Consider the following 13,695-nt stretch of genomic DNA (forward strand, 5'->3'; position numbering starts at 1 on the left):
ATATATATTAGATAAACTAGTAAAAAATCATTAAAAAAGAAAAAGGTAACAGTTAAAAAAAAATTTATCCGAAGGCGAGAAAAAAAAAAGAAAAAATGAAAAAGAAAAAAATTAAATTAACCGCAAGACTTAAAAAAAATCACAGGGAAAAAGCCATGAGTTCTGTGCTTTGCTTTCTCCTCCTCTAGAGTTCCTCCTCTAGAGTTCCAGAGGACGGGAATACAAATGGCGGCCTCCTGGTCTCTGGCCTGGAGGAGCTGAGAGCCCAGGGCCCCACTCCTCAGTGCGCGCTCAGAGAACCGCGCCCAGTTCTCCCGTCTGCCTGACCTCCGGCCGCGCTCCGAGCTCACCGAGCCTGCGACTGGTTCAAGGTCACCCCGAGCTGCGAGCTTACTGTCGGCTCTGTCTCTGTAGCCGGCTTTCCCGTTCCAATACCCGCAAGCTCTGCGACACTCAGACACCCCTGATCCTTCTGTGACCCTGCGAGACCTGAGGCCACGCTGACCCCGCGTGGGCTTTGCCCCGGGTAGCCTCTGGAGCAATGTCCCTCAGCGGAACAGACTTTTAAAATCCTGATTTTGTGCACGGTTGCTCCGCCGCTTGCCGGGAGCCGGCCCCTCCCCCCGGGGTCTATCTTCCCGTCGCTTTGGATTCACTTCTCCGCTGGTCCTACCTTTCAGAAAGTGGTTGTTTTTCTGTTTCCAGAATTGCTGTTCTTCTTCTCTTCGATCTGCCAATGGATTTTCAGGTGTTTGCAATCTTTAGATAAGCTATCTAGCTGATCTCCGGCTAGCTGAAGTAGTCTCGGCCTGCTACTTCTCCGCCATCTTGACTCCTCCCCCCCACTAGATTCCATTTCTAAAGTTGTTTCTATGATGTTTGCATCTATGGTTGTAAGAGATAAGGTGGATCTGCAGTTGTTTGGTTTGTTGTTGTTGTTGCTTTCTTTCTTTCTTTCTTTCTTGATTTGTCCCTTTCTAATTCTGTATCAGGGAAATGCTGGCCTCATAAAATTAGTTAGGAAGTGTTCCTTTCTTTTCTATTTTTTAAATTTAAAAGAAGTTTAAGAGAGAGAGAAATATGAGCAGGATGGGGAGGAGCAGAGGAAGAGGCAGAGAGAGGGAATCTTAAGTGAGTTTTGTGCTCAGTGTGGAGCTGACATGTGGCTTAATCTCATGACCCTGAGATCATGACCTGAGCTGAAATCAAGAGTCAGACACTTAACCAACTGTGCCACACAAAAGCCCTCCCTTCTTTTATATTTTTTTGAAAGAATTGTGTAGAATTGAGATGAATATGTTCTTAAGTGTTGGGTAGAATTCATAGTGAAGCAGTAAAGTTACTGTAGTTTTATTTACAGAAAGAATTTATGGATTTACTTTCATAGTTTTATTTCAGGTTATCTATCCTTGAATGAGCTTAGGTAGTTATAGCAGTTTGGTAGTTAGATCTCTTAGAAATTTGCTCATTTCATATACATTAACTAATTGGTATGCTTTTTAAAAAATGTTTAACTTTTTATTTAATTAATTTGTAAGCAGCTCTCCTATTTGTGACTCCAAAATGCAGACCTCTTGTGTTATTCTCTCATTCAGCCAGTAGTGAGATGACGTGTTGGCTCTAGCAGCACTGGGATGTGTCCTGGATCTAGAAAGAAGAGGTAATGAGAGGTCTAGAGACCCTGGTTTGCCCTGGCTTTGATGGCAAACTGCAGACCAACACTGAGCTCTTTCTTTTCTGGGCCCCACAGCACTCCAATTTCAAGGGCAGCTTCTCTACTTCTTGGGGTTTCAATGAGTACCTATAGGGAAATGATTTTGAAAAGTATAAAGAAGTACAAGTACATAAGGTAGCTTTGTTTTCATGGTTAGTGGAGTCTGCAGGCTGTGGGGTTAACTATTGTTGTGTCCATTTCAGTTCTGAGCTTGTAATGGGATGAGAAAAATTAGCAGAGTTTTCCATCCCCTGTTCCTTCAGGGCTGCCTACTCTGCTGCCATGCTGGGTTTTGGGGAGGGGAGGAATCAGCCAGATGTGGCCTCACATGGCCCTCATTTAAGGCTTGTTCGGGTCCTGCTGGGCAGAGAGGAGATTTCTAGCTTTTAAGAGGAGGATGAATTAAATCCGCAGCAACAATGAGCTTACCTTGGCATTTTTCATGATATTCTGCAGCATTAAAAACTTTTGCCAATGTTTGCATTTAATAGCTTCTGCCTTGGTGAAATTATTGAGGTTCCCAACTGTGATTTCAATGGTTCTTAGAGTAGTAGGGCATTTGTAAATTGCTGTAAGAAATTAGTAGCAACCTATGAAAGAGAAGAAAAAAATAGTAGAACAGGGATTAATGAATGAAAATTTAAGTGAAATAAGAGAAAGAGAAAATATATACATTTTGGTAGCTAGCTAGATAGATGCATATATGTATGTATATGCATTTTTTTACTTTGACAGCTTTATTTGGTATAGCAGGGAAACCTGATAGAAATATAATCTTGTTTTCTGCTATGATAATTATTTCACAAAGGAATGAGAGGAATCCCCACATCACAACTCTGTGCCCCTGCTCCGCACCTACATGTACTCCTGGAAACTAGTCCCAATACCTCTTGAAGAGCTTTTGGGGCCTTTGATTGTGTGTTTTGATGCCTGAGTACATGGTTCAAAATCAAATACCACAACTGAAGATCAAGTGCCCCCCTGGTTTCTTACTGGAACCAGAAATCTAGAATTTTATGTAAAATTTTCTGTTTTAAAGGATGAAAACAATTTTTGTTAAAAGCACACAGTAGGCAGACCCACCCAAAACTATAGCGTGAACCTATGAAATTACCTTTAGTGAGGCCATACATTGGCTATTTGCACCCCTTCAGTTCAAGGTAACAAATATTTTTTTTTGTGGAGGTAAATTTTTTAAACTGAGTGATAATGTATGCTGAGGGACTGACACTGAATGTGCAGCTCCTTGAATCTCACATTTGCACACCCTGTGTTGGTGAGCATCACCCAGATGTAGACAGGGACATTTCAGTCCCCGAAAGTTCCCCCTGTGTCCTCTCCCAGCCAATACTCCCCCACTGAAGGTATCTTAAACAGAAGAAATGGCCTAATAAAGGAGAGGGGTATATGGACATTGGGGAGGGTATGTGCTATGGTGAGTGTTGTGAAGTGTGTAAGCCCGACGATTCACAGACCTGTACCCCTGGGGCAAATAATACACTATATGTTAATAAAATAATTAATTTTTTAAAAATTTAAAAAAAAAAAAAAGGTGAGGGGCAGTGAGCCTCCCCAGAGACAGGATTTGGGAATTTGAGATGGTGGAAAGAGACCTGTGCTGCCTTGTACATATGGGATCCTGGAAGAGGGTAGTTCCTGGGCATTCTTAGGGAAGCTTCCCAGATATTAGGTACACTGAATCAGAAAGGGTATGGGCCAGGCTTGGTGTGGCAAGATTGGAAGTACAGCCTTGGAGTGGACCTCACAGGCCATTGGTAGGCAGAGAGAATGGAAATTGACAGCCCCAGAGACTGAAGACCTTGGAGGCCATGAGGGTTTCTGCACTATAGAGACAGGAAGTACTGCCGCCCACCAACAAAGGTTGATAAAGGAGCGGGTAGGCAGGCGATACATGAGCCACATTCATTTATTTAGGATAAAACGGACATACAGTGCTCATACTTCTTGTACTGTATGTCAAGGGAAAAATCATAGGTGTTATATTTATTTTACTTAAAATTTTAATTGGCAGAGCCCAGACTGATAGGCTGTGTACCAGGCTGTACTGACCGAAGTTCTAATCCAGTCCGGTGACCAGCCTGAGGAGGGGTTGCACAAATGAAGCAAAATCCCTGCTGTGTCTCAACTCCTAGTTAAACAGGCTTCCAGATTTTATTTTTTCCCTACAGACTTTTGTTCTAATACACAAAAGGGAGGCTGTGGGGGAGAGGAAGCCTGGCAGGGGATTCAAGCTCATCAGTGAAGAATTACTAAGAATTGCAACTTTTTTCTAATCCTGGAGGGACCTGGCACCCCTCCTTGGTAAGAGAACATGCAAATGCCTTTTTGCCCTGTGAAGTCGGGGTGGCAGCAGCAGTCCAATTTTCACCTGGTAACTACTTGCACAGTATTAATGACACAGCAGAGCTGTCTTCTGAACTTCCTCTAGTTCCCGTTGGCCTCTGAGCCTTTCAGATGGAAGGTGGCTTTGTTTAGGCATGTGCTAATGGCTGCTGTAGTAACTCTGCCTGCTTTCCTCTTCTCTCTACTCCCAAAGGAGCAGACTTGGGAGTCCTATCCTTTCATTCAAGGTGACTGAGGAGTCCTGTCCTTTCATTCAAGGTGATTGAGTGGACAGTGTGTCTCCCCAATCAACTTGCTGGGCCTGGCCAGGTCTGGCAGAGTTGACTTTCCAGGCCTCAGTTCTCCAACCTTCACTGCAAAGTCTGTGCTCAAGTGAAGGTTTGGGAGCTGAGATTATTTGGTCTCAGGAGGTACCCTTCAGGGAGGAGGCCTGTACCTGAATGGTAAGATGTGGGCAGCACGAAAAGGTAGATATAGATTTAGGAGGAAGCCTCACATTTTCAAGTAACTTTCACATTACGGGTACCAGGGTTTTTTGTTTGTTTGTTTGTTTGTTTTGTTTTGTTTTGTTTTTAAGATTTTATTTATTTATATGACAGAGAGGTCACAAGTAGGCAGAGAGGCAGGCAGAGAGGGAGGGAAGCAGGATCCCCACTGAGCAGAGAGCCCAATGCGGGGCTCCATCCCAGGATGCTGAGATCATAACCTGAGCTGAAGGCAGAGGCTTAACCCCCTGAGCCACCCAGGTGCCCCACAGGTACCAGTTTTGAGCTAAGGACACAAAAGCACCAATACTTCAGTCAGCTGAGACTTTCCACTCGTGCCCACAGTCTCTCTGCCTCTTGTTAACTACCTGTTTAAAGGGACAGGGCCTTTCTTCAAGGGGCTGAAACTAAAAAGGGATTGAATTGGCTCAGCAACAAAGACTTTTCAGGTTTCAGATCAGGCTGAATTGAGATGCTGAACAGATAAAACATCTCTTGCATTGTGTTTCTAATTCACAGCTTTGATTCCTTTGGTCGCTCTCAGGCAAGTTTTCTTGATACAGTGGCTCTCAGCAGCTCCAGGCGTTCATCTGGCTACCTTTAGAGTCAGCCCCACATCCCCATGTGCCTTCACAGGAAGGGTCCCACCATCCCCCTGACATCAGTTAGTACCCAGGCTAGGGCTTGAGGTGTTCAGAGCAGCTAGCACATGGCTGGCCCTCTGCCGGGAGCTTCCTTCTCCTTCCCAACCACAGCGGGCTCCTCCTTTCCTAAGTATGCTCCTAAATATGTGGTTCTCCTTAGCCTGTCCCTGTCCTGCCAATCTTTTCATGAGGTCCTGGTAAATTAGGGGAAATATAAATGTGACGGGTGATTGTGCTGTTCAGTTAGCTAGCTCATGGGCACGTTGGAAAGCAGCCTGCTTCCTGGTACCCACATATAAAAGCCCCAGGTTGTTCAGTTCTATGCTTGGGGACAGGTCTTAAAGCAAGAGGTATTATACTCTTCTTGCATTGGTTTCATGGTCACATTTCCATGGCGCCATTGGACATGACTTAGAAGAGCATCACCTATATCAAGTAGGACGTTTGCTGTGTCTGCCAGGAATAAACTGTGCATGTGTGCGTGCACATATGTACATGCACACATATGTCCACCTCCTGGGATTTACGCTCTGTTTGTGCTTATGCTGCCAGTGCTGCCCCTTGGCAGGTACTCTGTAACAGTAAGGTAGCCTTCACTGCTGGGGCGCCAACTGTGTGTAAGATACTCTGTTAAGCATTAGACAGCAGTTTCGTAAAAACTCTCCCCTGGAAAACACTGGAGGGAGGTGGAATGTAGGCCTGGGAATGGAAGGATATGGTACCAAGCAGAGCCCCGTAGAGGAGGACGTTGGAAGTATCTAGTCTCAGAGCTGCTCAGTTCTAGCACAAGAGGCCAGATGGATTCATGCCCATTTGTACCTCTATGCTGTCAGGCATTGGTTAAAGAGTAGAAACGAGGGAGGTGTACATTAACCAGGTATTTCTGGCTCTTCTTCCTTGAGAGTAGATGAAGTAGTTTCCAGAAGCCTGAAGAGAGCCTTCCCAGAAAGAGACCTAGGTTCTGGCCTAGGGCCAGTGAGGGGATGCTGAAGGGGATGGTGAAGCAACCCCAAGGAATATGGGCAGAGCCTGACAGTATCTGCTGCAACCTGTGATTTAATTCTGAGAAAATTCAACTCAACCCAGCCAAAGGTACTCACTTCTGATGCTTATGATTCCCATTATATGTATGGAAATCCGTGGCTTTTTGAAATATGAAGGAACCAGATGCCATAGCAGGTAATAGAGTAGCTGGAACGTGTAATTAGCATCCCTCCAATCCCTGATCTGTCTGTGTATGCAGCTACGTGGGCCCAGGAGAGAGGCGGTCCACAGAGGCTGATCTTGTCTGAATAGAGAATGAAATGATGAACAAGAATTGTGATCACAAAAATCACAAGGGTTGCTCTAGTAGACAGAGGAGTCCCGGGACAGGGGCCCAGTTCCCAGATGTGTACACAGAGGTTGGGCCGTCCTGGACTAGTTGCTGGAGGTAAAGTTAGGTGCAGGGAGAGGATCTGGCCCTTGTGAAGAAACTGTGGCATCAGAACTCAAAGTCTTGGGGGCTAGGAGACTGGAGAGAAGAGCATGGACTCCAGGGCACACTTTCTCGGAGGAATCTTCCACAGAGTCCTGGAGAGCTCTACCTCCACTCTAGGAAATACATAGGACCAGTAGGGAAATGGAGGCACTGAGAGGTGATAGATTTGATCAAGGTCATACAGCCGCCCAGAATCCAGACAATGGGGTCCAATGAACCATCTAAAGCTGGTTTTCACCAGACTCCTAACAGCCAGAATTAGAGGAGGCTCATTTTCTTGTCCGTGACGGAAATTCATCTCCGGGTGGCTCACACCCAGCTAAAGGGACTGAATAGGCTCATGCAACTGCAAAGTCCAGAGGACGGCCCAGGGCTCACATGCTGTCGCCAGTTGTCTTTCATGCTTCCGTGATTGCCTCCATCTTGGTCAGAATCTTCCTATTTGTGGGAAGATGACCCTCAGCAGCCTCAGGCTGATTTCTTGCAGATTAACCATCTCAGTGGAAAGAGGGCACAGCACCCTTTCTCCAAGAGTTCTAGCCAAACTCCCATGGCTGAGGCTCACTGGATCAGCTCAGATCACCTGCCATCCCTAGACTCTTGATTGACCAGACCTAGGTCAGATGGCTCCCTCTAGCGCCTGTGTGAGTGTCTATGTCTGTGTGGGTAGGAGAAATTGTGTGTGTGCGCGCACGTGCACACTCGTGTGCTATAGCGGAATCTTATAGATTAAGAGAAGAGAACGTTTGATTCCTCAGAGGAGAACTGAAACAGTATTACTAGAAGAAGGGAACATAGATTCCCTACCGGTGGGAACCGCAGGAGCCCACTACCTCAGATGCTGTCCCTAGCGTGGAATGAAGAAACTTGCAGGACGAGGAGGGCCTGTGGTCATCAAAGCAAGTAAAACTCTCGAGTGTCAGAGCTGGAGGGTGTCCTAGGTTGAGTTTTTTGGAGCAGTGTCTGTGATAAGGGTTCCTGTGCAGACAGGGCTCCCAGGAAGCAAGAAGGGGAAGAGAGGAGTCGGAGGAGGCAGGATAGGGAAAGGGAGCTCAGCTTGAATGAGTTGGGAAATGAGCAGGGAAGCTGATCCCTCTGCTGCTGTGAGTGTGGGCTGCTGAAGACTCGTGGGTCTCCCATTGGCAGAGTATCCACGCCCTGGCGGTTGGCTCACAGCCAGACACTAGCTGATGTGGGGATATACAAGTCCAGCTCCCTTGCCTCAAGGTAGGATCCTGTATGACCAGACAGGGACAGACTGGAGCTGAACCCACATCTTCTGCCCTCCCTGCTTCCTCAGGACAGACTTCAGTCAGGCTCCTTGGAGGCCTCTTTTCAACTTGGCTCATCTTCGGGCCCTGTCTTTGGCCTGTGCCATCTATTTGTAGCAATAATCCTGCCAAGTCAGCCTCACATGAATCCCCCTACCGTCGATAACTGATTACCCTCGATGTCTGATCACCCTGGCCTGCCTTCTGCACAAATGCCCCTACCCTCAGGGTCTTCTCCCAGTAGTTAGTTGTCCATGCACGGATCCTTCACTTGGCTTGCTGGCTGTGATTCCCGACTTGTATTCAGAGTTGAGCCTGATCTCTCCACTCTGTTGCGATAGTATGACACTTGTCACAACAGTCTGACTAGTCTTTACTGTTTCAACAAGTGTCTCAATAAATTTCTGTAACACCCCATTCCCTACAAGGTTCACCTGAGAAAACCCCTCTATAAAAGATTTGCATGAGAATTTCCTTTTCGGGCTCTACTTGAAGGAACCATACCTAGTACAGAAGTCAAGCTCTGCTGTGATCTCAGGTGAAGCCTAGCCCCGGCCCCATCCTATGAGGGGTAAATGATACCCCAGAGTCTGTCCCATCTCAAGGCAAAGGACCTTCATGCCAGCCATTGGCCACACATCCTAGGAAGACTGGGGAGCAAAACTTCCAGGCACCCCTGCCTGGCAAAGTAGTGAGGGTGGCCCCAGAACCTCAAGACCACTGCAGGTGGGAGCGACTTAGCAGCAAAGTCCACAAAATAAGATATGGGCACACTGAGCCAGGAAAAAGAAGTTCACGGGGATCGAGTGGGGTGCCAACAGGGCCAAGAAATCAGGCTGCTGAAATGTCATGGAACAAGAATTCTAAATTGGTACCAGCTTAACTATTGGCAGCCATAAGGGTATTCTAATGAGCTGACAACAGGTTGCCGTTTATCAATTTGTCGCTAATTATGTAACAAGAAGTACAGAATACAGTACTTATAAATCCTTGAAATGAAATATTTTCCCTTTATTGAGGCAGTGTTTATATAGATGCACATTAGTTTAAACTTTTTGACCTCATTTGCATTCTAAAATTACAGCACCATAATTTCCTTTTCCCAAATGCATTTACTCTTAATTAATCTTAACCACTCTCAAGCTTTTCTGATTTCTATTATCACTATTTAAAGTTGAGAAGACTTTTAATGGATCTAAATCACATATTCAAATTAGTTTCTTTTTCTAAAGTTATAATGACTTGAAATTTTATTTGATTTGGGCCCAAAGTATTACCTGAAAAGTAATTTGATTGTTTTACAATTTAAATCATCTGTGAGGAATAAAATTCATTAACCTTATTTACATGTGTGTAAAAATTATGACACTTTAACCAATTAACATTTCTAAAAAGTGTGCAGCATTTTATAGCATAATACCTTCATTGCAGCTCTGTCCCCTACATCTCTGAACCCAGTTAGCACCAGAAATTTCCAACTTTGGCTAAAATTTGAGTAATTGAATTGTCTGGCCAGACAATGCCTTATGTGAAATCGTGTCTTTTCCTGTAGGGCCTAAAGGAGCTGTGGCTCACTGCGGCCTACTCTAGCATAGTCTTCCTAGGATGGTGGTAGACAGCTCACCCTCACAGGGCTGGTCTGGAGACCACAGGCTGGGAAATATCATCATTTCTTTCAGAGCTCCGTTCTGGAAAGGCAAGAACTTGACATTCTTTGGACATCATTGTGCCTTGGTAGACACAGTGCCAGAGATCCTTTCTTAATAAGCCTCAAAGAATGGATGTGGCAGCTCATGGAGTGGTTAAGATGTGTACTCATGAAGCTCAGTGCAGTGCATTCAGCTTAAGCTTGGGTTTGAGACCAGGCTTTGCCACTTGCTACCTATGTGATGCTCCAGTTCAAATCCTCCGTCACCCAGACTCCTCACAGGTCCTCTGCATGCGTGCTGCCCCTACCTCCAATGTTTCCTTCATTTTATAGCCAGAGTGATTAATTTGTGTCACCTGCTTAATAAGCTTCCCATTGGTTTCCTATTGCTATCTTATAGGCAAAGTCCTTTACATTGAATAACAAGGCCCTCCTGCTCCACTCCTGTCCTCCAGCTGCACTGTCTTTTGCTGACCTTTGGGTTTACCCTTCTTCATCTTCTCCAGGCATTGCATGTGCCATTCCTCGACATGAAACTGTCCTTCCCTCTTTTGTTTGCCACATCATCTCTTACTCATCATTCCGGTCTCAAATTGGGGGTCACTTCATCTTCCTTAGCTGGGTCATATCCCTTGCCACAGGCTCCCAGGAGCTCCTGTACAGAAGGTTCCTGATAGTCCTCTGTCATGACCAGCACCACATCACAGTTTTCCATTTGCTATTGTGATCTCTTCCCTAACTGAAGGCTCTGTGAGGGCAAGGGTTACCACATAGCTCAGTGTCTGCATCCTTAACTAATATGTATTAAATTAGTGGTGAATAAGAATGACTTCCTACCTTGCTTTAAGGTAGGAAAACTTATTCCTCCAATATCCCTATAAGGTCCACAGTAAATGAAAAAAAAAATGTGGAAAATCTCCAACTCAACTCTGTGCCCCAGCTATTTGCATGGTCCCTTGGGGATATTTTGGGTTCTGGGTGGGATCCAACAAGGGTCGGTTGGGACAGAAGTCCAGATGGGAGCCTGGGGTGTACCTGCCTGAGAGTAGGAAAAAGCACACCACAGCACCCAGCCTTTGATTGCTCTGCCTTTGATTTTCTAACATTCAGGGTGGTGAATCACATCAAGAATAAACAGTGAAGAGAATAAAAGCAATTCATTGCTCTGGGGAGTTTTGTCTTGAATCTCAGTTTCTCTTGAGGTTAGAATTGCTCATCTGAGATGACAAAACTGGAGGAAGGTCTCGTACCCAACAGGTATTGCCCCTTAAGACCCAGCCTTCCCTGGTGTCTGGATAGAGCTGAGCCTCCTGCCTCTCTGTGGGCTGGGTCATTGATCCAAGAACATTACTGGTGAAGACTTTGTTAGTATTTCCTTGACTTTGGCTGAGGTTTTTTTTTTTTTTTTTTTTTTTTGTCTTTGCTGACCATGGGAATGTGACAGTAGCAGTGGGTCCCTACAAAAGTCCCTGCAGTCCCTGGTCCTCAGTTTCCCACTTAACCAAAAATGAGAGGGATACTTGGCTGACATCTCCAGTAAGCTCATGAGCATATTTAGGGGTTAGTTTCTGAAGGATGGATTCAGGAGTCTGAGGATTGTTACCCAGTCTAGGCTCTTCACAGAGCTGGGCAGGTTGCACTCTCTCAAAGAGGAGGCAACAGTCCAAGTGGTCCCAGGTCCCCAAAGGATGAAGACTCAACCTTGGTCCTGCAGATGACCAGCATGATGACTTTGACCCATTGCTTACTTTCTCCCAACCTTGGGTTTTCCTGTTGTAAAATGAACATGCTCACATGGGGTTACATATCCTCAGAAACCCCTAAGTCAACTCTCGTTCTCCAGTATCTTCTGACCCTGGCCACTTCCACAGTCGTTCTGGAAGCTCTGGGCCTTTGGAAATTCCCCCAAACCACTGCTCTATTGTACAAGTGGGGACAGAAAGCTTTTCATTCACAACCTTATGTATGTTGTCTGTATTTCTCCTGTGACACAAACTTCCTGTTCTTTTCTATCAGTGGACCTGAGGCAGCTCTGTTTCCCATAAACCCCTTTCCCTGATCACTGCCAGGGTTGGGGAGGAGAAGGGTGAGCCCAGCACTGTTCCACACAGTGTTCAGTACATGTAGATTCATGCCGGCTCATTGAGAATGATATTCAACAGCAATCCTTCCAGATCTCCTTGTGCCATTAACTCTGTGCTAATGCCTGGAGGCCCTGTTTCTTTGCTGTATGGTTTGTTTCCGTGTGACTGAGTAGAAATTATGACTCTGTGATCTCACTGGCATTTCCAGGTCTTCATTAGTCCTGAAAACATGCCTGCCTTGCGATTCAATGCAATGGGAGACTGAGTTTCTCCAAGCCACACGGCTCTCGGGTTAGAGTGCACATTGTAAAACAATAGTCATTCAGACTCCACTGGCCCTGTGAAGGACCTTAACTCTCTGAAAACTTTCCTCTCTGAGTGGTTTGGAAAATACTTGCAGTATTCCTCACAGCAACCTGAAAATTGTCATCCATGTTGGTAGGGTTGAATAGTGTTCCCCCAAATTCATGTTTGCCCAAGCCTCAGAATGTGACCTTAATTGGAAATAGGGTCTCTGCAGATGCAATTAAGATGAAATCTTACTGAATTAGGATTGGCCCTAAATCCAGTGACTGGTGTTCTCATAAGAAAAGACACACATGGAGGAAAAGAAGATGTGAAGACAGGGCAGAGATTGCAGTGGTGCACCATAAGCAAGGGACATCCAGGGCCACCAGAAGCTGGAGAAGCAGAGGAGCTTCTTCCCTAGAGTCTTTGAAGAGGCTTGGCCCTGCTGACACCTATGGATTTTGGACTTCTGGTTTCCAGAACTGTAAGAGAATAAATTTGTGTTGTTATAAGCCCCTCAGTTTGTGATAATTTGTCAGGCATCCCTAGTAAACTGGTGTAGTGTTCTTATACACCATCCATGTATCCACATGCTCCTTCCACAAACCCATTTGAGGGTAAGGGCTCCCAATGCCACTACTGCTGCCATCCTATGTAGCAGCCCTACACTTGTTCTCTTAGAAAACATTTGGTTGCAACTTTAGTTTCTTGGGATAGCAGTGGCTTAAGCAATAAGAATTTACATTTTTAAAATGACAATAAATACAAAGGCAGGACATTTGAGCAGACCTTCAGTAGCTCAGCAACCTCTGGGTTGACTTCTTATGGTTCTCTTGATCTTCCCCCCCATGGTTGCAAAATGGCTGCCAAGCTATACCTATTATGATCTCACACAGAGCACTTACAAATAGGACGGAATAAGGGATTCTTCAGTAATCTTTGTCTATTTCATTTGGAGAAGAAAATATTATCCAAAGACCCCCAAAATTTCTAAGTCCCCTTGACCAGAACAGGGTAACGTGTTCTTGCCCTTGTTGCAAGGGAAACTTATAAAAAGAACTTCTGTGGTTGATAGCCTCTCTCATGGAAGGTGGGATATTTAAACAAAACAATGTGAAGAGATGGTTGTTGGCTAGGATACAGATTTTGCCCCCCTGGAGCAGGTTGGGCAATGCTTTCTGTGGATTCACCTATGCTAGTCCTGCTATACACCAAGAAGAACCTATGAGAAGCTCCCTGTTCGCACTCTAAGGTCATGAGGCCTCAACAATAGTCTAAATAAAGACTCCCAAAGATACCCACAAACTAATCCCCAGAGCCTGTGACTATGCTTCCTTACATGGCAAAAGGGACTTTGCAGATGTGGTTAAATTAAGACTCTTGAGATGGAAATACTGTTCTGTTGGATCCAATGTAACCATAATGGTCCTTATAGGTGGTAGACAGAGGAGCAGAGTCAGAAGAGATATGACTATGGAAGCAGAGGTTGTAGTAATGTGATGATAAGTCCCCAGAAACTGGAAATACAGGCAGCCCTTAGAATCTGGAAAAGTCAAGAAAGAGATTCTCCCCTAGAGCCTCCAGAAGGAACAAAGCTCGCCAACATGTTGATTTTTAGCCCAGGAAGATCCATTTTGGATGTCTAACCTTGAAAATGGTAAAATAATACATCCATATTACTTTAATACACAAAGTTTGTTGTTGTTTATTACAGTAG

At 45.2% G+C, this 13,695-nt stretch overlaps 1 long non-coding RNA gene across 1 annotated transcript; it reads right to left on the reverse strand.

Annotated features, from left to right (window-relative positions):
- Window positions 1–1,431: 1,431 nt before the first annotated feature.
- LOC101673307 lies at window positions 1,432–12,836 on the reverse strand. The gene is made up of 3 exons (XR_201421.3): window positions 12,768–12,836; window positions 2,144–2,304; window positions 1,432–1,647 (listed from the first exon to the last, which is right to left on the reverse strand). It is a non-coding gene; the product is annotated as an uncharacterized LOC101673307 (long non-coding RNA).
- Between the last annotated feature and the right edge of the window lie 859 nt (window positions 12,837–13,695).

This window comes from Mustela putorius, unplaced genomic scaffold (assembly GCF_011764305.1).
Source record: "Mustela putorius furo isolate JIRA1106 unplaced genomic scaffold, ASM1176430v1.1 tig00000174_pilon_pilon_pilon, whole genome shotgun sequence".
Lineage (NCBI taxonomy): Eukaryota > Metazoa > Chordata > Mammalia > Carnivora > Mustelidae > Mustela > Mustela putorius.